The sequence below is a fragment of the Cyanistes caeruleus genome, chromosome 28 (assembly GCF_971803275.1).
Source record: "Cyanistes caeruleus chromosome 28, bCyaCae1.hap1.1, whole genome shotgun sequence".
Classification (NCBI taxonomy): domain Eukaryota; kingdom Metazoa; phylum Chordata; class Aves; order Passeriformes; family Paridae; genus Cyanistes; species Cyanistes caeruleus.
This window is the reverse complement of record NC_141728.1, coordinates 3,884,932-3,912,234: the sequence shown is the minus strand read 5'-3', so window position 1 is coordinate 3,912,234 and position 27,303 is coordinate 3,884,932. Positions and strand designations below refer to the sequence as shown.

Genomic DNA, 27,303 nt, shown 5'->3' with positions numbered 1-27,303 from the left:
CCGTTCTGCAGACACCACAGTCCAGAAGCGGGATGTGTGGGGAAGTGATTTTTTTTCTAACAAAAACTGTGCACTTCTTCTTCCCGTCCCTTCGCTCTCAGAGCCAGTCTTAAAGGTGCAGAACTTAATATATAACATAAACCAGACAACTGGGGATACCAGTATCATAAAGTCACCCCAGGAAAAGGTGTGAGCCAGTGTGGACAGCCTTGCTCCACATTCCCCAAGCCCATCCTCTGTGTCCTCCCTCACCTGGGACCTGCTTTGCTTGGAGAGCTGCCTACACTCAGGAAAGAGAGGTTTTCCCCTTTTTATTTTGAAGTAATCTGAAACTCCTAAGTTTGATTGTTGAAAACAGATGCACTCCTCAAGTGTGTGCCAGCCCAAGGTGCCACCAAGGAGGTTCCCCTTCCCCAAGGCAGAACCCTGCAAGGAATGTTTGAGACCTTTGCACTCCTTGACTGAGGCCCTGCAGTGTCACAGAGGCCCCTGGGTTCCAGGAGGTTCTGCACTGTCCCAGTGGATATTTGGCTCCATGGAGCCCCACGGTGTCACAATGCTCTTTTTGGTTCCCCCAGGCCCTGATCTGTCACAATGGGCTTTTGGTTCCATGAGGTTCCGTCCTCAGCAATGGTCTCTGTAGTTCCAAAGTGTCACAAGGGCCCCTTGGTTCCAGGAGGTTCATTGGTGTCCCCATGGTCCCTTGGCTCCATCAGGCATCCCAATGTCACAAGGACCCCTTGGTTCCAGCAGGTTCCTGGAGCAGGACTTCCCCTGGGCCACAGAAGGGCTCCTCTGCTCTGTCCAGCAGCTGGGGCCATAACTCAGGGCATCTCCCCCTCACAGCAACTGGGGAGATAACCCAGGCCGCACATCTGTCCTGTCCTGACTTCTCTCTGCTGCCAGGGAGCTGCAGATCCCAGCTGCCCAGAAACATCTTGCCTTGAGAGCAGCCTGAAGGGAGATGAGCCTTGGATTCTGGACTGACACACACTTCACTTTACAAACTAGAAAAGCTACACAAAACTTGCACAAAGCACAACTCTTCTGCATCGCCCCTGGAAACGGGCAGGGCTTCTGTCCCAAGCCTGGATGCATCTTGGTGCTTCCTTTCTGGAAGCTGAGGGAAAGAAAGGGCTCCAGGTGTGCTCCACCATCAATTGGGTGCTGAGTTCCATTGACTCCTAATCTGTGCCAGCTCTTCACGAGCTGTAATATAGGGAACTTGATTGTGCCCTGTGTTTGTATCCACTGGCACTTCTTTGGGTTATCCTGTGGAGGAAGCAGTCTGTTTAAAGTCTCTTGTCTGTTAATCTTGAGTCCATTCAGTAAATAATTCATTTTCTATTCGACCTAATGGGGTATTCTAAAGAACTTGGGAGCAAGAGCAATTTTCCAGTGCAGGTGGCCTGAAAGAGAGCTCCTGCCAGAAACCTGAGCATAGGCAGAACTTGGCTAAGCATCCACTCTATTTGTAATAATGTATTTCATTAAAAAAATACAGAGGGAGAAGTTAGTTTTTCCCATTTATTCTTTTCCTGTTTATGCACTGATATCAGCAATCCCCAGTTGATATTGATCCCCAGCACCTCCTCCTGCACTCTGAATAGATGTGAAAATCAAGACCCTTCATGGCTGACAATCCATCAGACTTTGTCCCTACCCGCACGCCACCAATTCCCTCATCCAAGCCCTGGCACTCAGAGCAGCCTTGTGCAAATCTGAGCTCCCTCCCCTCCAGGCTGTGCCTGCAGCTTTCAGCTCCTTGGCTCCAACTCCCACCTGCTTTCCTTGCAGAAGGAGCTGCCCCAGACACAGAGGGATGTTCATTCCTTGTCAGCAAACAAAGCAAGGGAAGGCACAGCTCCATCCAAACAAAAGTCATTCCTGTGCTGGATATTCAATCCACTTTGCACAGCAGACAGTCTCAGTGCAATGGAAAACACCTTCTGTGCCCAGCACAGGTGCCAAGATGCCCCAAAGCCTCCATGCCCCGATTCTGCCCAGATTTACTCTTTGCACACACGAGGCACACACTGAAGGCACGAGCTGCCTCCATGGCCAGAGGGAGGAAAAGAGAGAAAGTGGCTGAAGAGCTCTCTTGTGCAGAGCCACAGCTGCACTAATCCCAAACTGCTGGGATTGCTCCCAGGAACTTGATCCAACAGCCTCTGCAGCATCTGTTCCCCGGCTCAAAATCTGTCTGGATGGGCAGGCCCGAGGAGTGCTGGGGAATGGAGCCACATCCAGGGGTGTCCCCAGGGCTCAGGGCTGGGGCCAGCTCAGTTCAATCTCTTTATTGCTGCTCTGGCCCAGGGCACCCAGGGCCCCCTCAGGCAGCTGCCAGGGGAGCCCAAGCTGGGCTGTGTGGGAAATGCAGGCACAGAGAGCTCTCAGGGCCTTGAGCATACAGGCCCAGAGACAGAGATGGACACAGAGTTTGACCTGAGACCACGGGGAAGGCTTGGGGCTTTACAACAATGAAGCTGTACAAACGTAAAGTAAAAATAGAAGCATGTAATTTAAGTCAAAATATGTTTGAAACATGCTTTCAGCAAGTAGAAATATGCTTTCTATAAGTGAATAAATATGTTCAGTAAGATAATAGAGATTTTGAAGCTTCACATATAACCTGTTCTCAAGTCAGTAAGGAATCACAGATACAGAAATGTAAGTTTCTGTAGTGTTCTATGGCTGGATAAGAAAAGACACATTGCAGCAACATCGTGTGAGATGAAGCAATTGATGATTGGTTTATGAAAATGCTGCTGAGCTTTTGTGTGACCTCTTGATTGGTTAAAAAGTGTATAAAAGACATTGTAACTAGAATTTTGGTGGTTTCTGAGGTGATGCATTGAATGTAACACCTTAAGTGTCTCACCCTTGACTGAGACTGATGGGCCATGCAATAAAATACCTTTTGTAACATCACTCAGTTGGCCTTGTGTGCTCTGATCCCAATAGTCCTCTTCCTCATCTTTGGGAACCTTATCCCTCTTAATAAGGAATGGATGTTGTCATTACTTCACCTCCTTTACCATTAATGTATTGATAACATTGTTTTTATTATCCTTCACAGAAGCAGCCAGGTTAAGTCTTAATTGAGCTTTCACCTCTCTCCTTTTCATTTCTGCTTACCTAAAGACATCCCTGAATACTTCGTGAGTTTCCTGCCCTTCTGTCCAAAGGTGATGTACCCTCATCTTTTCCCTGAGTTCCTGGAAAAAGCTCCATGCCCAGCCAGGCCAGGCATTTTCCTCACTCATTCATCTTTTGGCACACAGGGACAGGCTGCTCCTTCCCCCTTAAGTTTACTTTCTTGAGGTGTGTCCATCCTTCCTGGACCCCTTTGTTTTTAAGGGCTGTTTCCATTACAAAAATCAGTGCCTGATTCAGTTCTCCCCAAATCTGCATCCTGAATTGGCCAAAGTCTGCCCTCCATAATTCCAGTGTAGAAGTTTTGTTGCTGCCCCTCCTTCTGTCCCAGAATATTGAAAACTCGATTATTCCATGGTCACTGTACCCCAGGCAGCCTCTGACCACCACATCTCCCAGCAGCCCTTCTCTGTCTGTGAACAGCAGGAGACACAGCTTTCCTTGGCACTGGGAGTGTGCCCAAAATTCCCTAAAATCAAAACTGCTCAGCACCAATGCAGCATTGAGAAGCAGCATTCTTGATGTGGCCGGATGCTCGGGGGGACAGCTCCTCCCAAAGCCGGGCATGCTGAGCACAGGGAAGTTTCTGTTTCTGTTCTGTATTTTGCACACCCCCATTCATTGATTGTCCCAGACTAAACAGACACATGGTAATCATGAGCCCAAAATGATGAAGATATTTCCCCTCCCCTTTCCACATGCATTCTTCTGTGCTGGGGTCTCTCTGCTGGTCCCTGCTGGGGCTGGAGCCCAATGTTCCAGTGGGCCTGGCTGAGCTGGCAGGACACTGAGGCTGGAGAACTTCCAGTTCCCCTCCTTCCACCATGGGCATTGTGTGGTGTCCATGGGCCAGTGGGTTTGTGTCATGGGGTGACTTTACCTTCAAGATAGCTATAAGATGAGCTATGGAGATAGACAATAGTGTTCTGAAAAAACTCCTTTAATTCATGACAGAGTATATAGGGAGGAATAAAGTAGTTCAAAGTGTGGATTTTGAGCAAAAACTCTGTTCCAGTGAGGTGCTGGAACAGAGTGAAGTGAAGATTTGAGGCCTTGAGGGGCAATGAGAAAACTGTTTCCAGGGAGGCTCACAGAGACAGATGAAGAGAACTTTTGCCTTTGAATAACTCATCTTTAAAAATGACATCCCTAGACTCATTGACCCATACACACCTCAGAGTGATGTGAAATGGGAGGAGTGAACTGATGACAGGATTTCCAGGCAGCTGGCATCAAAGAAATAGAAAACTATAATGGAAATAGTTTTCTCGTGAGAAACCCCATAAATTAGCAGAAGAAGATTTCTGTTTCTCTACAAAGACTGATGAAAAGACTCTAGCAGGAATTGGGACTGTTTTAAACACCAAAGTTCCAAAGTTTTTTGTCTCTATGTTGTTATGTGAACAAGGGAATGGTTAGGTAGTGGGGGATAAAGGAGTTTTCTGGAGTTTTATTCTGGTTTTCTTATTCTTGTAGTTTTGTTAATAAACTTTCTTTATTCCTTTTAAGTTTTAAGCCTGTTTTGCTCTTGTTCTAATCCATATCTCACAGCAAGAAATAAGTAAGTTTTCTAGTGATTTTTTAGTTACTGCTTTACAACCACAACATTTATTTGGTGCGTTGGCCAGGAAAAAGAAATTGGCAAATCTAAACCACTACAGTTTGGAGAAGGAGCAGTGTGTGCTCACCTGGGGTAGACAATTGATCATCTGGTGACATGAGGTGACAGAGTGGGCTGTGACATCACAGAGTCGGTTCTGTGAGGTCATTGAGCAGCTGTGACATCATGGGCTGTCTCTGTGACATCACAGATCTAGCTGTGACATCACAGGGTGGAGGTCTGACATCATAGAGCAGGCAGTGACATCACAGGGTAGGGTGTGACATTACAATGTGGCTGCGTGACATCAGAGTGGTTTGTGACATCACAGACCAGTTGTGTGACATAAAAGAGTGTGACATCACAGAAGAGGCTATGACATCACAGAGCAGGCTGTAATGTCACAGAGCAGGCTATGACATCACAGAAATGGCTGTGACATCACAGCATGTGCTGTGACATCATGGAGTAAATTGTGACATGACAGAATTCACTGTGACATTACAATGTGGCTGTGTGACATCCCAGAGTTGTTTGTGACATCAGAGACCAATTGTATGACATCACAGAGCCGGTTGTGATGTCACAGAGCAGACTGTGACATTACAGTGTGGCTCTGTGACATCACAGAGTGGTTTGTGACATCAGAGACCAGTTGTGTGACAACACAGAGCAGGCTGTGACATCACAGATTTGGATGTGCTGTCACAGAGTGGGCTGTGATATCACAGGGTGCAGGTCTGACATCTTAGAGCAGTCTGTGACATCACAGGGCTGGCTGTGACATCACTGAACACACTATGACGTCATAGACGATTTGTGTGACGTCACAGAGCATGTTGTGACATCACCGATTTGGCTGTGACATCACCATATGGATGTGTGACATCACAGGATAGAGATCTGACATCATAGAGCAGGCTGTGATATCACAGGTCTGGTTGTGACATCACAGAATGAGCTGTGACATCATAGTCCATTTCTGTGACATCACAGTGTTGGCTATGACATCACAGAGCAGGTTGTGACGTCACAGAGGTGGCTGTGACATTACAATGTGGCTGTGGGACATCAGAGTGGTTTGTGATATCATAGACCAGTTGTGTGACGTCACAGAGCAGGCTGTGACATCATAGAGCAGGATGTGACATTACAATGTGGCTCTGTGACATCGCAGAGTGATTTGTGACATCAGACATCAGTTATGTGACATCACAGAGCAGGCTGTGACATCACAGAGTTGTCTTTGACATCACAGAGGTGGATGTGACATCACAAATCTGGCTGTGACATCACAGTGGGGAGGTGTGACATCACAGAGCAGGCCTTCACAGAATTCGCTGTGACATAACAATGTGGCTTTGTGACATCAAAGAGTGGTTTGTGACATCAGAGACCAGTTGTGTGATGTCACAGGCCAGGCTGTGACATCACAGGATGGAGATCTGACATCACAGAAATGTCTGTGACATCACAGAACCATTACATTACATGTAACATGTGACATTACAATGTGGCTGTGTGACATCACAGAGTGGTTTGTGACATCACAGACCAGTTGTGTGATGTCACAGAGCAGGCTGTGACATCACAGGGGGCTGTGTGAGGTCACTGCGTTGGTCACTCTGCCCCAGCCCCCCTCACACTGACCCCCCCAGAAAAGTCCAACACTGTCCATGCCCAGTGGGGTCCCCTGTCCCCCGCTGTCCCCCCGGTGCTCCTGGAGCCACAGCCTAAGGATGTTGCACAGGATCCAGCCCAGAGCCTGGCACGGGGACAAGGGGCCGGGGCTGTGTGAGCAGGACATCAAGGACATGCATGATCCCGGTCCCTGGGGCCTGGCTTGGGTTCCCCAGGGCAGGAAAGATGTCTGGCAGCTGCAGCAGGCTCACGCCAGGGCCTCCAAGCTGGGGCTGCAGCCCTTGGGCTGTGAGGAGAGGCTGAGGGAGCTGGGCTTGTCCAGCCCGCAGCAGGGAAGGCTCAGGGGCTCCTCATCCCAGCCTGGCAGTGCCACCCAGGAGCTGATGGAGAACACAGAGCCAGGCTCTTCACCGGGGGCTGGCCAGAGACAAAAGACAATGGGGGCAAGGGGAAAGAGGGGACAGCAGCCACGACAGCAGGAAACCTTTGTTCCCATGGCCTCAGCCAGGTGCTGACATGCTGCCCCCTCCCTGTTCTTTGCCATTTGCCAATCCACACCAAATCAAGCCTTGAACCACTTGCTCTGGGCCTCTTGCTGACACCTTGGGCTGCAGACTTGCTGAGATCCTTTCCCATTCAGCTCTCAGATGATCCTGGGACGATGCTGGTCCCTGTTTGAGACTGGAGCAGAGCAGATGGGACAGGAGCCCTCCAGGGCTGTAGGGGACCTGCAGCTTGTGAGGTGCATGTGCACATCTCATCAGCTGGGTCAGTTGAGTACTTTTAAATAATGTCAAAGTTTTCCCACCAGGAGAGACAAGGAATATCCTGGAATTGTACAGTGTCAGGAAAAGGAATACTGATTTTCCCCTCAATTTGTGTCACCAATATTCTGTTGTCTCTTATTTCATGTACTTCTTCATTTAGGAGTTTCCACCTCTCCTGTTTAAATGGCCGTGTCTAAGGACATCTCTTAACGAGAGCAGCTGCATCTGTGTCCTTCCCATTGCTCCCAGACTTCCTCCTCTAGCTGCACTCTGGGCATTCCAGTGGCTCTCAACTGAGTGGCTTCACACTTGGAGCTTCAGGGAGTTGCTCAGTCTTTCAGAACTTCAAATAACTCGTCATGAAACGTCTTAATTGTGTTCATGCCTCTTCCAATTCTCTTTGTCTAAATCTAAAAATGTTCCTGTATGGATATCCCTGGTGGATAGTGGGCACGTCAGATGCTGCTGGGTTGTCTCACATTGCTGAGGGAAGAGTTTTGATGTTTTTCAAATTGGATCATGTTTCCATTTGTTCTGTTGGCCATGAAGAGAAACTTGCTGTGCCTCTGAGTCTCCCCAGTTGCTGAGCCCCAAAGGACACAAAGGCGCTGAGTTGTGGTTCCCAGTGCAGTGGTGGCACTTGGAGCTCCCTCCATGGGCACAGCAGAGCTGCCGTGTCCCACAGAGTCCCTGGCAATGCAGGGATGAAGGGAACAGGCCAGGCTGTGGGGATCAGGGCCAGGGCACGGCCAGGGATTTGGGGTGGTTGTGAGGCCAGGGCAGGACGCGGCCCTTGGCCTTGCTGAACCTCATCCAATTGTGCTGGGCCCATGGCTCCAGCCTGCCCAGATCCCTCTGCAGAGCTTCCTGCCCTCCAGCACAGCCACACTCCCAGCCAGCTTGGGCTCCCCTGGCAGCTGCCTGAGGGGGCCCTGGGTGCCCTGGGCCAGAGCAGCAATAAAGAGATTGAACTGAGCTGGGCCCAGTCCTGAGCCCTGGGGACACCCCTGGATGTGGCTCCATTCCTCAGCTGCTCTGGGGGCCAGGGCTGGGATGAGAGCCCAGCCCTGAGATGGGGGGCTTTAGGGACAAAGGCTGATGGATTGTCAGCCAGAAAGGGACTTGATTTTCAGATCTGTTCAGAGTGATTTAGGAGGTGCTCAGGATCAATATCAACTGGAGATTGCTGATAGCAATCTATAAACAGAAAACTAAATAGGATAAAAAAAACCTCAGCCGTAATAATAATACAGTATATTCTGTTTGAATACACTTCTGAAATCTGTATAATTAACCACAGAAGAACTGAAGACTTAACATTGAATTATTCCCAGGGAATTGTCTTGTTAGAGCAATTTGAAATCTTAATGAGTTTTTGGGACTGAATTCCTGGAGTGAAGAGCTGAAGACTGAACAAGCCTCTGGAGAAGTAAAACTCATCAGGGAACCTCCCTCCAAGTTGCTGAGGGTCCATCCTCAGCAGAGCAGGAATGAACAGATCCCAGGCTTTCCAGGCTGCTGAAGAGCTGTGAGCTCACGTGCAGTCCCAGGGGCTCCTTGCTGACATCCCAGGGCTCCTTCATCTTCCTGAGGGTCGTGAGGTGACAGTCCCAGGGCTCCAGGGTGACAACAGAGGTGTCTCCACGCTGCCAAGGAGCCAATTTGTCACAGGCAGTGACAGGAGTCCAGTGGTGACATCCCTGTGCTGCTAAAGAACAGTGAGGTCACCGACACTGCCAGGGGCTCCAGGGTGACATCCCAGCAGTGCCCAGGCTGCCAAAGAGCCGGGATGTCACCGACACTGCCAGGGGCTCCTGTCATGGGCACAGTGGGAGCTTCAGGCAATGGTTATTAGAGAAGCTCCTGTTGGGTCACCAGGTGCAGAAAGGACCCCCAACACCCCAATTACACCCCAAGATCCCCCAAGCCAGGACCCCCAGGCTTTCTCAACTCCTTCTGTGAGAGGAGCCTGGGAGTGGCTGGATCCAATTCCAGTCCCAGGATTTGTAAAGGATTTTTGTGTAAAGGATTATACAGGTGGAATTGAACCTTTGTACAACTTTGTCTCTCAAAATGAACAGCAAAGCAGAAGTATTTATATACATATAAATAAGATTGATTAGGATTATGACTCGACAACAGGGTCTTAATCAGAATTATTTACTCCACTGTATAGTGGCTATAACATCTATTTTAACATAGTGCCCGAGGAAAGATAAAACATTGAGATGAAAGAGGCCCTCAGGCTCCTGAGCTGGACAGAGCTGACCCAGGGCTTTGGACAGTTCTGAGCCTTCATCCCTGAAGACCCCTCAGTGACCACCAGAGAGAACTGTGCATGCCCAGAGGGGTGTGGAGCTCATTACCATATGGAATGGTGATGGGAGGGGCCAAGAAATTAATATGCATGAAGCACATTGTGCAATCCTATGCATATGGAATACCTTGGGGGATAAATAGAGAATGTACACCTTGTGACGTTTTCACATGTCTTTGGAGGATCAATCCCCCGTGTGCCCGGGAACCTGTCAATAATAAATAATCAAACCTACTTTAAACTCCTGCAGTTTTAGAGTCTTTCCATGTGTCAGGTTTGGGGAGCCAGGCAGGAGTCCTCTCTATCCCCCTGTGGGAGCACACGGGGGATGGACTCCCCAAGGCGCGCCCCGGGATCTTCTCGGGGTACTCCTCAACTGGTGCGCTCAGCGCAGGGATAGACGAGGAACCTGCTGCCCGTGGATCAAAGGGTTTGTATTATAATCCAGCCTCGGGGGGTCTGGACTAAAGGGCTGCTGCTGCTGAGCCACAGGGAGACGTCCCTGCGCGTAGCCTCGTCCCTGCTGGGGTAAGGTGGGCTTGCAAGTGACCATGGGTCAGTGAGCGGTGCAGGGACCGCTTGGGCTGATTGCGCGGCCGGCAGGAGGGGACCGGCTGGGGCCAGCAAAGGGGGGTTCATTGACCAAAGGGATTGGCCACTGGCAATTCTGGGGGTGGCTGGAACCAACCCCTGTGTTAATGCTGCTGTTTGGTGAAGTGTGTTATGTCCAGACTTTTGGTTGTGTGTGAGTGACTGAGACAGTGGCTGAGACATGGTTAGGACAATTAGAAGCGTAGTTTGTGACTTAAAGAGTGTAGTTTTGGTTCTTCTACTTCATTGCAAGATTTTCAGCAGTCATTTTGTATTTTTGCAGAGCTTTTAGTGATTTGTGTGTATTTCTGTGGCAATACTGATCTCTTGTGTCAAAAGTTATAATCCCAGCACACTGGTAACTTTCCTTCGCTTTCTGTGTTGGATACGCTGGGTGTTCAATCTTATTAGTCATAACAAGTGATGGAAGGGCTGAAAGAACGCTACAAGCCTGGCAAGGCAAATTAAAGGACTACCTCTGGCCCAGAGGATTGGCCTGGACCCTTGGGAGTTTGTAAACCCAGGGCACCACTGGACAGACAGAGGGAACGAGCGGGTGTTATTAGAGGGAGTTTATCAAACTTCTGCCAGAAAGATCACAGCTTTGGACTGGGAACAGCCCTCTCCTAAAGATCTGGAAATGCCAGAAGGGACAGAAGGGATGCCAGGAATAGTGTGTATTTGTGCTATTGGGGTGTTTCACTCACAACAGGGACAACATTTTGCGTGGGTATTATTCCAGTGTAAGGTTTGTGCACCACGCTGGCACTGCTCTTCTGCCCAACAGCCCAGGGGATGCCCGCAGTGTGAGCGAGGACAGGTTGGTCGTGAGCCTGAGATCTTAAAGCTTGTGTGTGGAAAGACCCATTTTGTGCCTCAGACTTGGGATGTGCACAAAGAAGAGTGGGGAACTTTGGGAAATTGTGAGGAAAAATTTAGGTGGAAACGAGATAAGACAAGAAGGAGAAGATAATGGGGGCAGAACAGAGCAAAGAGGTACCGAGAGCCAGCCCACTGGGATGTGTCTTAGCACACTGGAAAGAAATCACAAGCACTGGGGGCACTGAGAACAAAAAGAGTTCAATAAAATATTGTTCTCATCGGTGGCCGTGGGATCGCCTGGATGACGGTGCAAGGTGGCCCCCAGTAGCACAGCAGAGTACAACACCCTGCTGCAGTTCATGCTTTTCCTTAGACACCAGGGGAAGTGGGATGAGCTTTGGGGTTGTGATATGTTTTTCTCCCTCTGGAATAACCCTGAATGGCAGAGGGACTGTGGGATCAAAGCCCCCTCTGATCCTTTGGTGTTGGCCCTTGAGAAAGAAAATGAGGCCAACAAAGGGAAGCTCAAACGGTGCTGTTGGAGCTGCAGCCTCGGCCAGAGGTGCATCAGGCTGAGTAAGGCCTATCCAGCAGCAGCCCAGCAAGAACAGAACTGTACTCATTTAATCAGCCCTCCCTTTAGGAGGCAGCAGGAGGAAGAGGTGCACTTGGAAGCTCCATTTGCCCCTCTGACCCCTCCACACCTGCAAGCTCCATTTCCCCTCCACCTCCTCCCGACAGCTTTAAGGGGGCATCAGCCCCAACACCCCCAGGTAGCCCGATTGCATCCCGGAGCAGAAAGCAGGGACTACAGGCACCCTTGTGGGAAGCAATAGGACCAGAAGGGACAATGGTAGTTAAGGAACCCTTTTCTCCTCTCGACACAGAGGTGTGAGAGAACCTGACAATGAATTATCAAAGTGACCCAGTAAACACTGCCAAATGTTTCCAATATATAGTCAAACAACATAACCCAGACTGAAGGGACACACAATTGTTATTAGATACATTAACCAAAACTGAGAAACAATTGGTTCTAAAACCAGCAGGGGACCTGGTAGAGGATCATTATAAAACATTACAAATGGATGGAAAAGAATACTTTCCTCTCCAGGACCCACCATGGGATCCAAATCAGTCGAGTGCAAGGAGAAAGTCAGAAAGCTGCCAGGAGTGGAGAGTGAAGGGAGTGGAGAGGGCTGGACCTAAAACCATGAACTGGGCAGCCTTATATGCAATCAAACAAGGTCCCTTGGAATCTCCCTGGGAATTCCCAGATCCTTGGAAGGACGCCATGCACAGACACACACCACTGGAGCCGGGCTCTGAAGTAGGAATACAGCAGCTAGTTCATCTATTTCTGGAACAATCCACGGGGGACATGAGGTGTAAACTCCAAAAGCTTTGGGGGGCAGATGGGTGAAACTTAGAAGCCTTATTGGAAGAGGCATGGAGAGTTATCAGCAATTGAGAAGAGGGATATAAGCAAGAAATGAAGAAGCTAGTAGCAGTGGTACAGGAGGAAGGAAAAGGGAAAGGAAAGCACAGACAAGGACCACCCAAACGAGGCCCGTCTCGACTGGGTAGAGACCAATGTGTGTACTGTGGAGAATTTGGCCACTGGAAAAATGAGTGTCCAAAGTGGAAGTGAGATGGCCAAAAGAAAGAAGGGAAAGGAGGGGTGGTTGCAGTCACACATCCACAAGATGACTGAAGGGGACTCAAGGAGTCCACCCCAGCAGACCCCCTGGTTATAAAAATGAAACTAGGGAAAGAAGAACAAGAAGTAGAATTCTTGGTTGATACTGGAGCAACTTACTTGGTGTTAAATAAGGCCTTGATAGCTGTGAGTTATGAGAATTATGTGATGGTCAAAGGGTGTGGGAGTTTAGCATTTAGGGAAAGAAGTGGGAAACACCCACAGCAGTGATTCCTCTGAGAGAGGCTGTGGGGAGTTCCTTCTGTGCTTGAGATCAAGCCAATAGCTGGCCAGTTCTGACAACTGACAGCATTCTGCACCACTGAAAAGGAACTTCACCTTTGTGAATGCCACCTTTTAAAGACCCAAGGCCAGGAACTGGTCTCTTTCTTTGCAGCCTTGAAAGGCAGCAGAGCTGTGGTGTGGCTGGCCCCGCTCCCCCGTGGCCTGTGCGGCCTGGGGGGGGCTGGGCCGGAGCCCAGCTGCTCCCGGGGGGAGATGGAGACTGCGGGATCCCCCCCAGGCCAGGCCAGGCTCTGCTGCGGTGCTGGCTTTCCCGGGAAGCCCTCCGGGTCCCGTTCCAGCGGGGTGGCCAAAGCCCTTCCCAGGGGAGCCCCCGGCCCCCAGGCTGGGCCAGGCCACGGCTGATGACACTCGCCAACACCCCCCCTGCCCCCCGGCCCGCACAGACAGCTCCTGAGAGCTGGCACCAGCCACACCTGAAATCCCACACCACCACTGCCTGCCATGGCTTGGGCCACATTTAACCCTTGCACTACACACAGGGGACCTGCAGACTTTAATCCTCTCTCCAGGAAAAGAAAAGAACCAAGTGACACGGAAAAAGACAGCGTGAAACATCAAGGTCAGTAAAAGAAGGAATCAAGCCTCAGATGGAAGGAGAATGAGGAGATGCTCTAATAAGCTGAAATAGTCTTTTGGTAGGGCCATGGAGATGAATAATAATGTTCTGAAAAATAACTCCTTGAATTCATGAAGGAATATTGGGGATTGAAGTATTCAAGCTGTAGTTCTGGGCAAAGGTATCCATTGATGAAGCCAAGCAGATGGTGGAGTAGCTGTGATCCCATGAGAGCTTGAACAGAGAGAGAGGGAGATGAGAGCTGATGAACACCCTTTGACCCCAGGGGGAGAAGAAGAAAACCTCTATTCTCAGAGATGAAGAGAACTTTTGCCTTTGAATAACTCATCCCGAAAATAATACCCCTTTAGCTCATGGCCCATGAACAGATCTCTGAGTGGTGTGAAAATGGGAGGAGAGGGCAGAGTTACTGCCCAGGTGACTGCCATTTGTAGAAATGAAAAGCCACGAGAAAACTGTTTTTTGTGGAGAACTCTCCATGGCATGACAAGAGAAAACTCCTCTCCCTGCTCAGACTGATGAAAAGACTATTGTATAGTTGGCACTGCTTTAACATCCCAGGTTTTGTCTCTGCCGTGTCACTTGGGAAAGGAAAAGTTGGGTGTGCGGGGAGGAAAAGTTTCTGGAACGTTTATTCTTGTTTCTTACTGTTGTAGACCTGACCATAAAGTTCTTTTTTTTTAAATTTTAAGCCTGTTTTGCCCTTCTCCTAATCCATATCTCACAGCAAGAAAGAAGGAAGTACTCTGGTGATTTTAGCTAGAGCTAAAACCCACCACACTCAGCCACTCCTGACAGGACTTGTGCTCCAGACCCCTCAGCAGCCTTGTTGCCCTTCTCTGGACACGCTCCAGCCCCTCCATGGCCTTCCTCAATTGGGGGCCCAGCACTGGACACAGCACTCGAGGTGTGGCCTCAGCAGTGCCCAGCACAGGGGAAGAATCCCTGCCCTGCTCCTGCTGGCCACCCCATTCCTGATGCAGGCCAGGGGCCATTGGCCTTCTTGGCCACCTGGGCACACTGCTGCCTCATGTCCAGCCTGCTGTCCATCAGTGCCCCAGCTCCCTTTCTGCCTGGCCGCTGTCCAGCCACTCTGTCCCCAGCCTGGAGCACTGCAGGCCTTGTTGTGGCCAAAGTGCAGGAGCCGGCACTTGGTCTTGTTCAACCTCACCTTGTTGGCTTTGGGCCCTGCATCCAGCCTGTCCAGCTCCCTCTGCAGAGCCCTCCTGCCCTCCAGCACATCCACACTCCCAGCCAGCTTGGTGTCAGAATGGTTCCATGAGGCCCTGCAGTGTCACAATGGTCTCCACGGTTCCATGACACTCCGTGGAGTCACAGTGGATCCTTGGTGCTTTGGGCCCTGCAGTGTCACAATGGTCTCCACGGTTCCTGAAAGGTTATCCAAAGGACAACGAGGAAGAGGAGAAGCCTTCACCAAAAGACCCCAAAAGCAGACTGAAGACCCCCTTAGAACAAGTGAGGCATATGTTGTGAAGAAAAGTGACTTAGAGTCAGAAAAATTGGAAATAGGAGGAAACCTACAGGAAATATTAATAAATATGTATAAGCATACAGTATACAAGTTTAGCTTGAAGTGCTTTGTTTTGTACGTGAGGTGGGGTGGGAAGCCCCCCCGTACCCTGGTCAGTTTTGCTTATGCCTTAACCATTTGTAACCACTGGCCAATTATATTCACATATATATAGAAATATATACCTGAATATATCTACTAAATTGTATCTTTTTTTACTAAATTGTAAACATGGGACCCCAAAGTCTAAAAGAGAAATAAGACAGTTCCTGTCTTTTGGGGTCTTTTGGGGTACTGTAGGCAGTGGATAGAAGGGTTTAGTGGAAAAGTGAGTTTTTTATAAGAATAATTAACCACAAATCACTTGAAATGGACTAAAAAAGACCAGGAAAGCTTTGAGCAAGTTAAAGAAGCACTATTGCAGGCCCCTGTACTAAGCCTTCCTGACTCAGATAAGCCTTTTCAATTATTTGTTAATATAGCCAATCAAACGGCTTATGGAGTGTTGACCCAAGATTGAGCAGAAAGCTGAAAACCTGTGGGATATTACTCCAAGTTCTTAGATCCAGTTAGTAAAGGTTGGCCAACACGCTTACAAGCTCTGGTAGCAACTGCTGTGTTAGTGGAAGAAGCCTGAAAGGTAACCTTTGGAGCACTGCTAGAACTATACACCTCCCACAATATTAGGGGAATTCTTGCTCAGAAAGCTGAAAAATGGTTGACTGATAGCCAAATATTAAAATATGAGGGTATTTTGATAACTTCCCCAGAACTGGAACTAAAAGTGACAAATGTACAAAGCCCTGCTCAGTTTCTATATGGAGACCCAGGGGAGGGATTAATACATGACTGCAGAGAAGTTCTAGAACTGCAAACAAAAATACACCCAGACTTAAGAGAACAAGAATTACAAACAGGGGATAAATTATTTATAGATGGATCATCTCGAATAATAGACGGAAGAAGAAAATCTGGGTATGCCATAATCAGTGGAGAAAAACTGGAAGTAAAAGAATCGGCTCCTCTTAGCCCGTCCTGGTCAGCACAAGCCTGTGAGCTCTAGGCACTGTTACCTGCATTGCAGTTATTGAGAGATGGGGAAGGGACTATTTATACAGACTCCAAATATGCCTTTGGAGTAGTGCATAGCTTTGGAAACATCTGGAAAGAAAGAGGACTTATAAATACTCAGGGGAAAGAATTAATACATCAAGGGTTAATAATTCAGATACTCGAAGCTTTGAAAGGTCCAAAAAAGACAGCAGTAGTTCATGTAAAAGGCCACCAGAGGGGGAGAGATATTAAGACACAGGGAAATAATTTCGCTGATGAAGAGGTAAAGAAAGCATCCCTAAAGGAGAAGAAAAGTGTAATTATGACTTTTCAGGAAGTAGAAATACAAAATGAAACACCATCTTTTTCTGAGGCAGAAGTGGAAGCTATAAAGAGACTGGGAGCCACTCTTAAGGAAGGACAATGGACTCTTCCTGATGGTAGGAATATGATACCAAAGTCTCTGGCCCAACAGATCCTTGACAACTTACATCGACAAACTCACTGGGGAACAAGAGCACTTTGTGATCAATTCCTAAAATTTGATGGGTGTAGTGGAATATTTGAGATTGGAAAACAAGTTACCCCGGGATGTATAACTTGCCAAAAAGTAAATAAAAGGGCGCTAAGGAGTCGTTTTCTGGAGGCCCTCAGACGGCCTACAGGCCTTTTGAAAAGATTCAAGTGGATTTTACTGAACTACCCAGAATGGGCCAATGGAAATATTTATTAGTTATAGTAGATCAATTAACTCAGTGGGTGGAAGCATATCCTGCAGCTCGAGCTACAGCTCAAACAGTAGCAGAAATTTTGTTGGAACATATTATCCCAAGATTTGGATTAGTACAAGTTATTGTTTCAGATCAGGTTACTCACTTCACTTCAGGGGTAATCAAAAGTTTAAGTCAGGCGTTAGGAATTACTTGGGAATATCACACCCCGGGGCATCCTGAGAACTCAGGACGAGTTGAAATGATGAATCAAACTATAAAACAGCAACTAACTAAAAATTACAGAAACCAAATTGCTGTGAACGAGGTGTCTTCCTTTATCTCTGTTAAATATTAGAACCAAGCCCCACTCTGAAACAGGGATTTCACCGTATGAGATGTTATATGGATTGCCTTATCCCCAAGGCATGATGATGAATCCTTCACTAGTCGGGGACAAAACCATCCAGGGATATATTACAACCATTGCCAGAAATTTGAGAGTTGAGAGAAAAAGGCATTTTAGCTCAGAAAATTCCCCTCGACTTCCCAATACATTCTATTCAACCAGGACAATAAGAGTTGATAAAATGCTGGAAAGGGGAAAGTCTAGAACCTCGGTGGGAAGGACCATTTCTTGTTCTTTAACCACAGAAACCGCAGTTTGAACAGCAGAAAAAGGCTGGACTCATGATTCACGGGTAAAAGGACCTATACCAAATAAAAACTGGAAAATTATTTTGACACCAGGAGACCTAAAAGTAAAATTGAAAAAGAGTTAAAACAAATGGAATCATTTTACAAAGATCTGAAAAGAAAACAGCCTAAAATGAACTTGTAACTGATCAACACACGGCTGAGGAGAGTGCTGGGTGCCCACAGGCCAAAGGTCACATGAAAAATCGTTTTTGCCTCTGGATTTCACGTAATCCTGCAATACGCTCAGTGTGCCATCCACATGTAGAAAGAATAACACCACCCCAGGATATCCAAGACACCCTTAGTGCAGAAAGATCAGAAACTGTCATCCCACAGAAAGTGGTTTCTTTATTTCAACAGGGTTGTAGCAAACAGGGTCATTTGTGTGCCCCTTCCTGTATGGCAAAATGTGAGCGGTGTGAAGCGATAAGAATTAAAAGGATAAGACAACGACATCGGTATAGGACAGCTGGACCCTGGGACCAAGGAGATGGAGCTTTTGTAATCAATTGTATACAATGTTTTAGCAGGGTGGAGAGGGACTTTAAACTGGGCAATTTGGCTTCAGCACAAGTTAGCATTAACACTCACCTGCAGCAATTTAGAATAGAAGATCAAGCACAAAGAGCATTTGTTTATTTAGCTTACTGCTCAGAATGAATGGTGGCTTTAAGGACACTGCAAGAGCAACAGAGAGTAATACAAGTGTGATGTGGATACAATAAGATTGCTCCTGATAATTAATCAGTAAAGAGTTTGTGCTTTATGATTGCAACTAACTTTAATCCATTAGAGAAGAGAGGCATTCTGGATTGGCTGCTGACAGGAACTCCATTAAATCTGGACGCAGAACAACGCAGGTGGGAAAGAATCCGACGCTTTTTGGATCTGTGGGAACAACCGAGACGGATTGAAAATATTTTAACACTCCCTCAGAGAATAACATTAATAGATTTTGTCAGTGAATTACAACTCCATAGGAAGAAACTAGTAACATCTATTACCAAAAAGGTGCAAGAACAAATAACACTATGGAATTGTACTAAGCATGGTTTAGAGTGTCGCCCATGGATTCATGTTGTTTGTAATAATTGCCTTGATTCATGGTGGAGAGCAACCAGAGTAAATGAAAGAGAAAGACAATTGATATGCTCAGCTTGTTTACATCATGTGCTTCATCAGTTAACTTTGGGAAAGTGTTTTAGTGATTTTTTTAGGAATATCTTTGAGACACAAGGATGGATCTCTGGATGCAGCTGTTTGATTAATAGAGAATTTGGACCAAAGAATCCTTACTGTATTAGCTTTTGAATGGGTAAAAGAGAGAACAATTCATAATATTATAATCCAGAGCATTATAATTAACATTCTATAATAATATAATTATATAATAATATAATATAATAATTCTGCTGTGGAGAAGAGATTTGTGTACCGTGCCACAGACACATTTCTGATAAAAACTGGCATCGTGAGTGTGCCTGTTGGTGGTGATGAAGGTGTAACAATCACCCCAGCGTCCAGAAAAGAAGATAACCTGACCAGTTGGGTCATAAATTGAAGTTGTAGTTGGCACATCTCTAGAGCTTTGATAATTTAGTACATTTGGTTTATACAGGTAAGTTTTGGCTTTAAAAGGAAATGAATAAATAGCAGGCTAGCCCAAAGGAAGGGATAAGTCGATGCTGCAAAATCTGTGCCATTCTTGAAACCAACCACTAAAATGGCTCAGGTGAATATGATGAGACCAAAGGTAGCGGTGAGATGGAACGAGTCAATGGCGAGATCCCAGGATTTAAACTTTGCTACCAAGAGGACTGGCACCTCGGCCCTTGGCTGCAACCCAAGGGGCCCTGAGGAAGGCAGAAAGTTAAAAGTGCTGAGGATTACTTTCACTGTGTTTATGATGACACCTTTGGTGATGGGCCAAAGCTCTAAAGCTGAATGGGAAGCAGCACAAGGGCCAGCCACAAGGAAGCAAACTATGCAAAAACAAAGTATCAGTAATTCCCACCCATGTGACAAATGTAATCAAAGGATCAAAGATAAGATGGAGTCTGTGTTTGTAGCACATTCATATGGTAATGTGGCCTGTTACAATCACAAGAATTTTCTGGACATCTGTGTTAAAAATAGGAAAATGTATTGGGTAAGAAAAAATCTGGGATTTAAGGGACGAGCTCCTTATCCTCATAATGATCAAATCTGTCCTCAATATGAAAAATTCTTCTGTTTTGAGAAAGACAAAAATGAGAATGAGCCAATTATAAATATAGCATTAAAAGAGAAAAAAGAAATAGAGAAAAGTGTGAAAAAGATTCCAGAGAAAGAATTAGAAGAATTGAATCAATTGTATAAACAATTAAAAGAACAATATAGCGACTGGGATTTTCCAACTACAACTAAAAAACTTTTTGTAGATTTGATGCAAGAGATTGCTACAGAACTAGGATTATCCAAATGCTGGGTTTGTGAGGGGCTCAGGATGGCTGAGAGGTGGCCATGGAGAGGTGAGAGTTCAGCTCCAGAGCAATTTTTAAAATGGAACCATACTCAAATCTGCGAGACATTAAAACAACCTGGAGGATGGATTTTGAGTCACCAAGTAATTGGGACAGTTTGTGTAACTCGAGAAGGAAAGAAATACAATGAAGTGGTAGAATATACCCCTTGTACATCTACCCTAGGAGCAAATTCAGAGAACAATACAAAAACCTGGCAACCAAAAACTCCTGCTGGATACTGGGGAATAATGAAAGAAACTAATTGTCAGTGGGATAACCATATTGATTTGTGTCGGTGTAAAAGTCCTGGAGCCAACCCTTACCAATCCATCAGTAACCTAAAATTTTATTGGGAACAACCAGGTACAACAAGTAACAAAGGGAAAGCCCCTGATGGAATATATTGGATTTGTGGACAAAGAACATAGAGTGAATTACCCCAAAAGTGGAAAGGAACTTGTACCTTAGGAATTATACAGCCCTCCTTCTTTGTTATACCGAGGTCCAGGACTAATATGTTAGGAACACCACTTTACAAAACACTAGAAAGGAATAAAAGGGACTTGAACTTTTGAAACACTGGAAATATTTATTATTTTTTCTTTATAACTAAAATATAATTATTTAATAAACCTACATATATATATATATATTTAATAATTATATTACTAAATGTTTTCACTACCAAATTTTATATTTCCATAAAAGAATTCATAACTTTTTAGCAACTAAACAATTATTGCTCATTGGTTCTAAGTAACAAAATTCTCTTCGATAATGAATTGACCACTATTTCTCCCACTTTATGCTAATTAGTCCAATTTTTATTTCTTTGGGGTCTAGGGAGACATTTCTGGGGCACATTTGGGGCAGTTTTGGGTCAGGGGAGGGAATTCAGAGAGAACTTCAGGGTCTGGAAGACGCTTGGGGGAGCCGGGTGAGCACTGGGAGGGGCACTTAGGGATTCTGTGGGACGATTCGGGGTCCGGGGCAGCACCTGGGGGTCCAGGGGGGCACTTGGAGGTCAGGGAGGGGAATCTGGGGGCGCTTCGGGATCCGGGCGGGCACTTGGGGGGCTCTAACGGGGCTCTCTGGGCCGCGGGGGATGATGGGAGTTGTAGGCGCGGGTACAATACGGTGTAACGGCACCGCGGAGCATCACGGGAGTTCCAGGCACAGCTCCAATGGCTCTCGGTGGGGCGCGGGGCATGACGGGAGATGGAGTCACGGCTGGAATGGCGCTCTATGTGCGCCGCGGAGCATGATGGGAGCTGTAGTCCCGGAAGTGGCTCGGAAGGGGCCCATGGGGGTCCGGGAAGGAGCTTGGGGGACACTTTTGTGTCCGAGCCGTGGCTGGAGGTCCTCGGGGGGAACGTGTACGGCTGGGGAGCACTTGGGGGGAGCCTGGGGAGCTCTAAGCGGGCTCTTTACGGCGCGGGGCACGGCAGGTATTTTGGGGGAGGGTCGCGGCAGTAATTTTAGTCTCGGGACTGTGTTCTGAGGGGATCAGAGGCCGCGAGGAATGACAGGAGATGAATTCCCAGAAATGGCTGTAACGGACATCTGTGGGGTCGGGAGCATTCAGGGGATCCGGGGACGCTTTGGGGGTCCCGAATGGGCGCTGAGGGGGCACTCAGGGATCCTGGAGGGTCTGGGGGACACTTACGGGACAGATGGGGGCGATCCCGGGGTTCTGTGGAGCGCGGGGCATGACGGGCGTTGTAGTCCCGGCTCCAATGGGGCTCTATTGGGCCGCGGGGCATGACGGGAGTGAGAGGCAAAAAGGAAAAATGGCGCCGACTGTCGGCCCCGCCCCCGAGTCCCTGATGCCCGGAGCTGATTGGCTGAAGGCCGTGATTGGCGGGAGCTTTGGCCAATAGGTGATGGCAGAGGCGGGAACGGCAAATTCCACCCTTCCAGTCCCTCCCAGTACAGCCCAGTTCATTCCAAGTGCCCCTCCAGACCCTCCCAGTAGAGCCCAGTCCGTCCCAATACACCTGAGTTCATTCCCATTCCCTTCCAGTTGCCCCCAGTGTCATCCATCCAACTCCCCAGTGTCCCCAGTTTGTCCCAGTATCCCCCAGTATCACTCCCAGTGTGTCCTGGTCTGTCCCAGTATGTCTCAGTGTACCCCCAAGTCCATCCCAACCCACCCAGATTCCCCCTCAGCATTCCTCAGCTTGTCCCAGCCCTCCCCAGTATCACTCCCAGTGTGTCCTGGTCTGTCCCAGTATGTCCCAGAGTACCCCCAAGTCCATCCCAACCCACCCAGATTCCCCCTCAGCATTCCTCAGCTTGTCCCAGCCCTCCCCAGTATCACTCCCAGTATGTCCCAGTGTCTCCCACAGCATTCCCAGTGTTCCCCAGTGTGTCCCAGTCCTCCCCAGTGATTCCAAGGAAACTGGAACTTCTCCCGGTTGCTGTGGCACCCAAACCCATTCTCCATAACTGGAGTTGCAAACCTTCCTGATGAGCTGCACTGGAGCAGAGGGAAATCAAGGCAGAGCCAGGGTTTGTGACGAAACCTCTGGAGAATTCCGTCATAATCAAACTCCAAAGTTGCTGATGCCATTGATGGGTCCCAGTGAGGGACACGGCTCAGAAAGTGTCCCCAGGTTCCAGTTAGAGCAGGAAATGGGAGGCAGAGATGACAGGTGGGGACAAAGAGAAGCCAAGTCTTGGTGCCCTAGGCCACAGCAGGGTCTGTGCCAGCAAGGGCTGTGAGGAGACACCTGGTCCTGAGGCCCTGGGGTCTCCTGGCACAGCCCCAGCAAGGCTGGCCACTGTCACCCCCTTGTCCTGCCCTCAGCATCCCCCCACATCCCAGGGGCCTCAGGGATCTGCTGGGACGAGTCCCTGGGGAGCCTTGGCCAGGAATGGCCTTGGGGGGCTCCTCAATGCTCCCAGGGACTGCAGCTTTTTCAAAGGACTTGGGGCTCTGCTCTTGCCTTGCAGTCTCTGAGAGGTTTGTGCACTCATGGCCTCCAATTATCTGCTTTAATTAGTCTCCTGAGAGCCTTTGTCAGTAACAACACTCTGTGGAGCTCATCAATGCCTCTGGGTGCTTCAGTTCTTTAAGGTACTTTCCTTTCTTGTTCCCACACTGGGACTCTGAGAGGTTTCTGGGCAATCAAGGCCTCCAATTCTCTCCTCCAAGGAGCCCATGAGGAGCCTGTGCTGGGGCTGGACCCCAGTGGGACCCATTAATGCTTGGAGACACCTGGGGTTTTCTTCTGACTTGGACTCCTGGAAAAGTTTGTGCAATCTCCTCTCAGGCTCTGGGGTTCAAGGGCTCAGCCCCAAATGCACCCCGGGGCTCACTGGGCTCCAGCAAGTCCTGACAAAGCCTGGCTCTGCCTGCATTTCCCTCTGCTCCAGGGCAGTTCATCAGGAAGGTTTCCTACTGCAGCTGTGGAGAAATATTTCACAGAGCTTCTAAGATAGTCTGAGAAATACACATTCCTATTTTAAAGAGTGACTTTTGATGCTTTTATCACTTCTGTCTATGGAGAAGAGGTGACAGCAACATTTGGAATTGATATTGACCCAGGGTCTCTCCTCAGGAGGCCTGGCCTGCTCAGAGAAGCTGTGCCCTGAGGTGTGAGCCAGAGTGGGCAACCTTGCTCCACATTCTCCATCCTGTCTGTCCTCCCTCACCTGGTGCTGGAGTCAGAGACACAGAGTGTGTGCCCTTAGCTCTGATTCCTGGCTCTGACATCCAAGAAAGCTCTGAATTTTGTATAACACCATGAAAACAACTGTTAAATAGAAAAAATAAGAGTGAGAGTGTATAAATTATTGAGTTTTCTTAAATCACTGGGTGAAAAAGGTTTAAACTAGTTTAGAAAACAAAGGACAAGATGGAGGATCTAGGGTGTTGTCTCTTCTTCCTTCCTCTTTCTTCTTCATCTTCTTCTTCTAGAGGTTTTTGGGTAGTAGTAAGTGATTGGATAAAGAATGCCGCAGTGCAGTGAGCAGGTGTTGGGTCATTGGGTCACTAAGAAAAATAATTGACTTGGCGTTTGTTAATTGGGTAAATGGACATATAAAAAACCTTTAAGTTCTTTGTTAGCCATTTGGCACCTTTCTATCTTAGTGCACGTAGCTCCTTGTAGCCTGTACCCATGTCATGTAGAGAGGAGAAGAATAAACAACCAAGTCCAACAAGAGAAAACTGCCTCTTTCTCATCAATCTCAGTCCAAGGGGGAAAAAGAAGCCAACCACAAGTGTCCCATCAGGACACCCTGGGACCTGCTTTGCTGCAGAACTGTTGCAATACAGCGTTGGTGACCTCAGGACCGCACCAGCCGGGAGTTGCGTGGCAAAGAATAAGGACGGGCGTGACTGGGCTGCCTGAAAATAAAGAACTTTAATAACAGATAAAATAACAAAGGGTGGAAGTTGTACACGGTAGGGGGTCAACCTCAGAAGACAGGGCAATGGGTCACAAATCAAAATATATATATATATTACACAAGTAAGCAGTCATGAAGGAGAACCACAAACACTACCATAGATGTCAAACATCCTTATCCAATCGTTAACGAGAACTCCAAACATAACCTTATACAGAACTAACAGATTAACATAACTCTACCCACAATACTGTTCTCTTTGCCAGAACCTCACTCGATGTTTCCCACAGCCTTCAATCAATCCTTAACTCTGACTGCCCAACTCCCACAGAGAACTGGCTGCACTCAGGCAAAGAGGGGTTTTCTCCTTTTCCTTTCCTTTGAAGCCATGGGAAACTCCCAAGTTTTCCTGCTGAGAACAGAGATACTCGTCAAGTGTGTGCCGAGCCCAAGGTGCCACCAATGAGGTTCCCGTGCCCTAGGGCAGAACCCTGCAAGGAATGTTCTAGACCTTTGCACTGCTTGGTTCCACGAGGCCTCGCTCTGTCACAATGGACTTTTGGTTCCATGAGGTTCCACAGTGTACAGTGCGTTACAGATACATTTTATATTGTTGGCTTTTTGCAAATATTAAAATGAATGTTATGTGTATAAGAATGGAAATTTTTGTTGTATTAATATAGTTTTCTTTATTTCTGTTATTGATGAAATTTAGAAATAGTAGCATAATACATATATGTTAGGCTATGGCATAGTATTAAAATAAAAACTGCTTTTGTTTGTATAACCCAAAGACTGAGAAAAAAAAGAAATAGCTAAAGAACTCCTGCATTTGTGAACTGTCTTACCCAGATGAAGACAGCAGTGATCAGAACTCTGGGGGGACGAATTTATTGCATTTCTGGTATCAGAGAATTATAAATCTCGATGGCACCAAGAATATTGATCTATTGGGAAGGGGGCAAGAGAAAACTAACCAGAAGAACACCAAAGATCCTAAGAAGAATGTATGAATATGGATGAGAGTGTATGAATATGGATGAGAATTTATGGATATGTAGTAGGGTTCTGTTTTTAAGGGACAATCCTTTGTTAGTAAGGTGTGCTCTCTTGGCTGAATGCAGAGACACCCGGCTGGATCTCTATACTTCACTTTATTTTTTTTCTCCTAATTGTCTTTTTTATTAAACTTTTAAATTCTATAAAAATTATGCAAACCTCGTTTTTCACACAGTGGATATTTGATTCCTTGGGTCCCCACGGTGTCAGAATGGTGTTTTTGGTTGTGTGAGTTTCCAGAGTGTACAGTGGATATTTGATTCCTTGGGGCCCCACGGTGTCAGAATGGTGTTTTTGGTTCCATGAGTTTCCACAGTGTACAGTGGATATTTGATTCCTTGGGTCCCCACGGTGTCAGAATGGTGTTTTTGGTTGTGTGAGGTTCCAGAGTGTACAGTGGATATTTGATTCCTTGGGTCCCCACGGTGTCAGAATGGTGTTTTTGGTTGTGTGAGTTTCCACAGTGTACAGTGGATATTTGATTCCTTGGGGCCCCACGGTGTCAGAATGTTTTTGGTTGTGTGAGGTTCCAGAGTGTACAGTGGATATTTGATTCCTTGGGGCCCCACGGTGTCAGAATGGTGTTTTTGGTTGCGTGAGGTTCCACAGTGTACAGTGGATATTTGATTCCTTGGGGCCCCACGGTGTCAGAATGGTGTTTTTGGTTCCGTGAGGTTCCAGAGTGTACAGTGGATATTTGATTCCTTGGGGCCCCACGGTGTCAGAATGGTGTTTTTGGTTGTGTGAGGTTCCGTGCTCTCAGCAATGGTCTCCTTGCTGCTGAGGTGTCACGATGGAGCCTTGGTTTCATGAGCTTCCTCGGTGTCACAATGGTCTCCTTGGATCTGCAGTGTCCCAGCAGTGCCTTGGCTCCAGGGGCCCTGCTGTGTCACAATGGAGCCTTAGTTCCACCAGGCCCCACAGTGTTTCAAGGAAACAAGGGTTGCCTTGGTTTCACGGGCCCCAAAGTGTCCCAGGGGTCTCCTTTTCCTGCGGCAACCAGCAGCAAACCCCAGTGCCAGGGCCAAATGTGTGGGAAGAAGGAGGAGGGGGGACATTTGGAATGCTGGGTTTTGCCTTCCCAGGTCCCAGTGAGGTGGGATGGGGCCCTGCTGTCCTGGAGATGGCTGAACAGCGGCCTGCCCATGGGAAGGGGTAAGAGACAACAGCCTCTGTCCATGGAACAGCAGCAGAGAGCTAGGGCAGCAGGCTGCGTTTAAAAGAGTGTCACCAGCATGGGAAACATCAACCTAGGACATTTTCTTGAGAGCTGCCATTTGAGGCCATTCTTTTATACAGAACTGGACCACTGGGAAAGATGACGTTCACTTTCCTGGTCAGTTTTAAAAAGTTTAATGAAACAGACAGTAGGCGACAAAGACAATAAAGCAAAGGGTTAAAAGGGCCGGGTGTTTGGCCCTCTGCCAAGAGCACCCCTGGTGTTCTGGAAACACCCTTTATATCCCATTTCTATTGCATCAATTTGGTGGGAACTGACAATGGTCAAAGAAGAGATTTTTAGGCTTCAGGCATTAGCTTGAGCCTGTGTGAAACTGAGTCCCATAAAGTTCTCACTCTGGGCTGAGAAATCATAAGGAGGAATCCAAACAGTCCTTGGGGTAGGAAAACAACCTTGGCAGGTGTTGTTTGGATCCTTGTTGTTTCCTTGCAAGAAACAGACAAGGGGTCTTGTTCCTAATTGTCCAGGGATGGTGATGTGTTGGTTTAATGACCAATGAGAGTTTTACCTCTTGGACCTTCTCGGACCTGTCTATAAAAGAAGATCTGGAATAATAAATCTGGCTCTCTTGTCCTGCCCAATAGAGAGTCCCTGTCTCGCTTTGCTGTTCCTAATACAGTGCGATACAACCTGATGCATATTCATAGACTTTATGCATATTCAAACTTTCCCATT

The 27,303-nt window shown here is 47.5% G+C and overlaps 2 protein-coding genes and 1 long non-coding RNA gene across 4 annotated transcripts in view; 2 read left to right on the top strand and 1 right to left on the bottom strand.

The window, feature by feature from the left end:
- The window catches only part of LOC147649057 (uncharacterized), a 400,363-nt gene that overhangs the window by 21,453 nt on the left and 351,607 nt on the right, over positions 1-27,303 (top strand). The window lies entirely within an intron of this gene.
- The window catches only part of LOC147649065 (uncharacterized), a 257,416-nt gene that overhangs the window by 80,234 nt on the left and 149,879 nt on the right, over positions 1-27,303 (top strand). The window lies entirely within an intron of this gene.
- LOC147649070 (uncharacterized) lies at positions 18,084-21,729 on the bottom strand. The gene is made up of 4 exons (XR_015279673.1): positions 21,640-21,729; positions 20,437-20,515; positions 18,250-18,357; positions 18,084-18,147 (listed from the first exon to the last, which is right to left on the bottom strand). It is a non-coding gene; the product is annotated as an uncharacterized LOC147649070 (long non-coding RNA).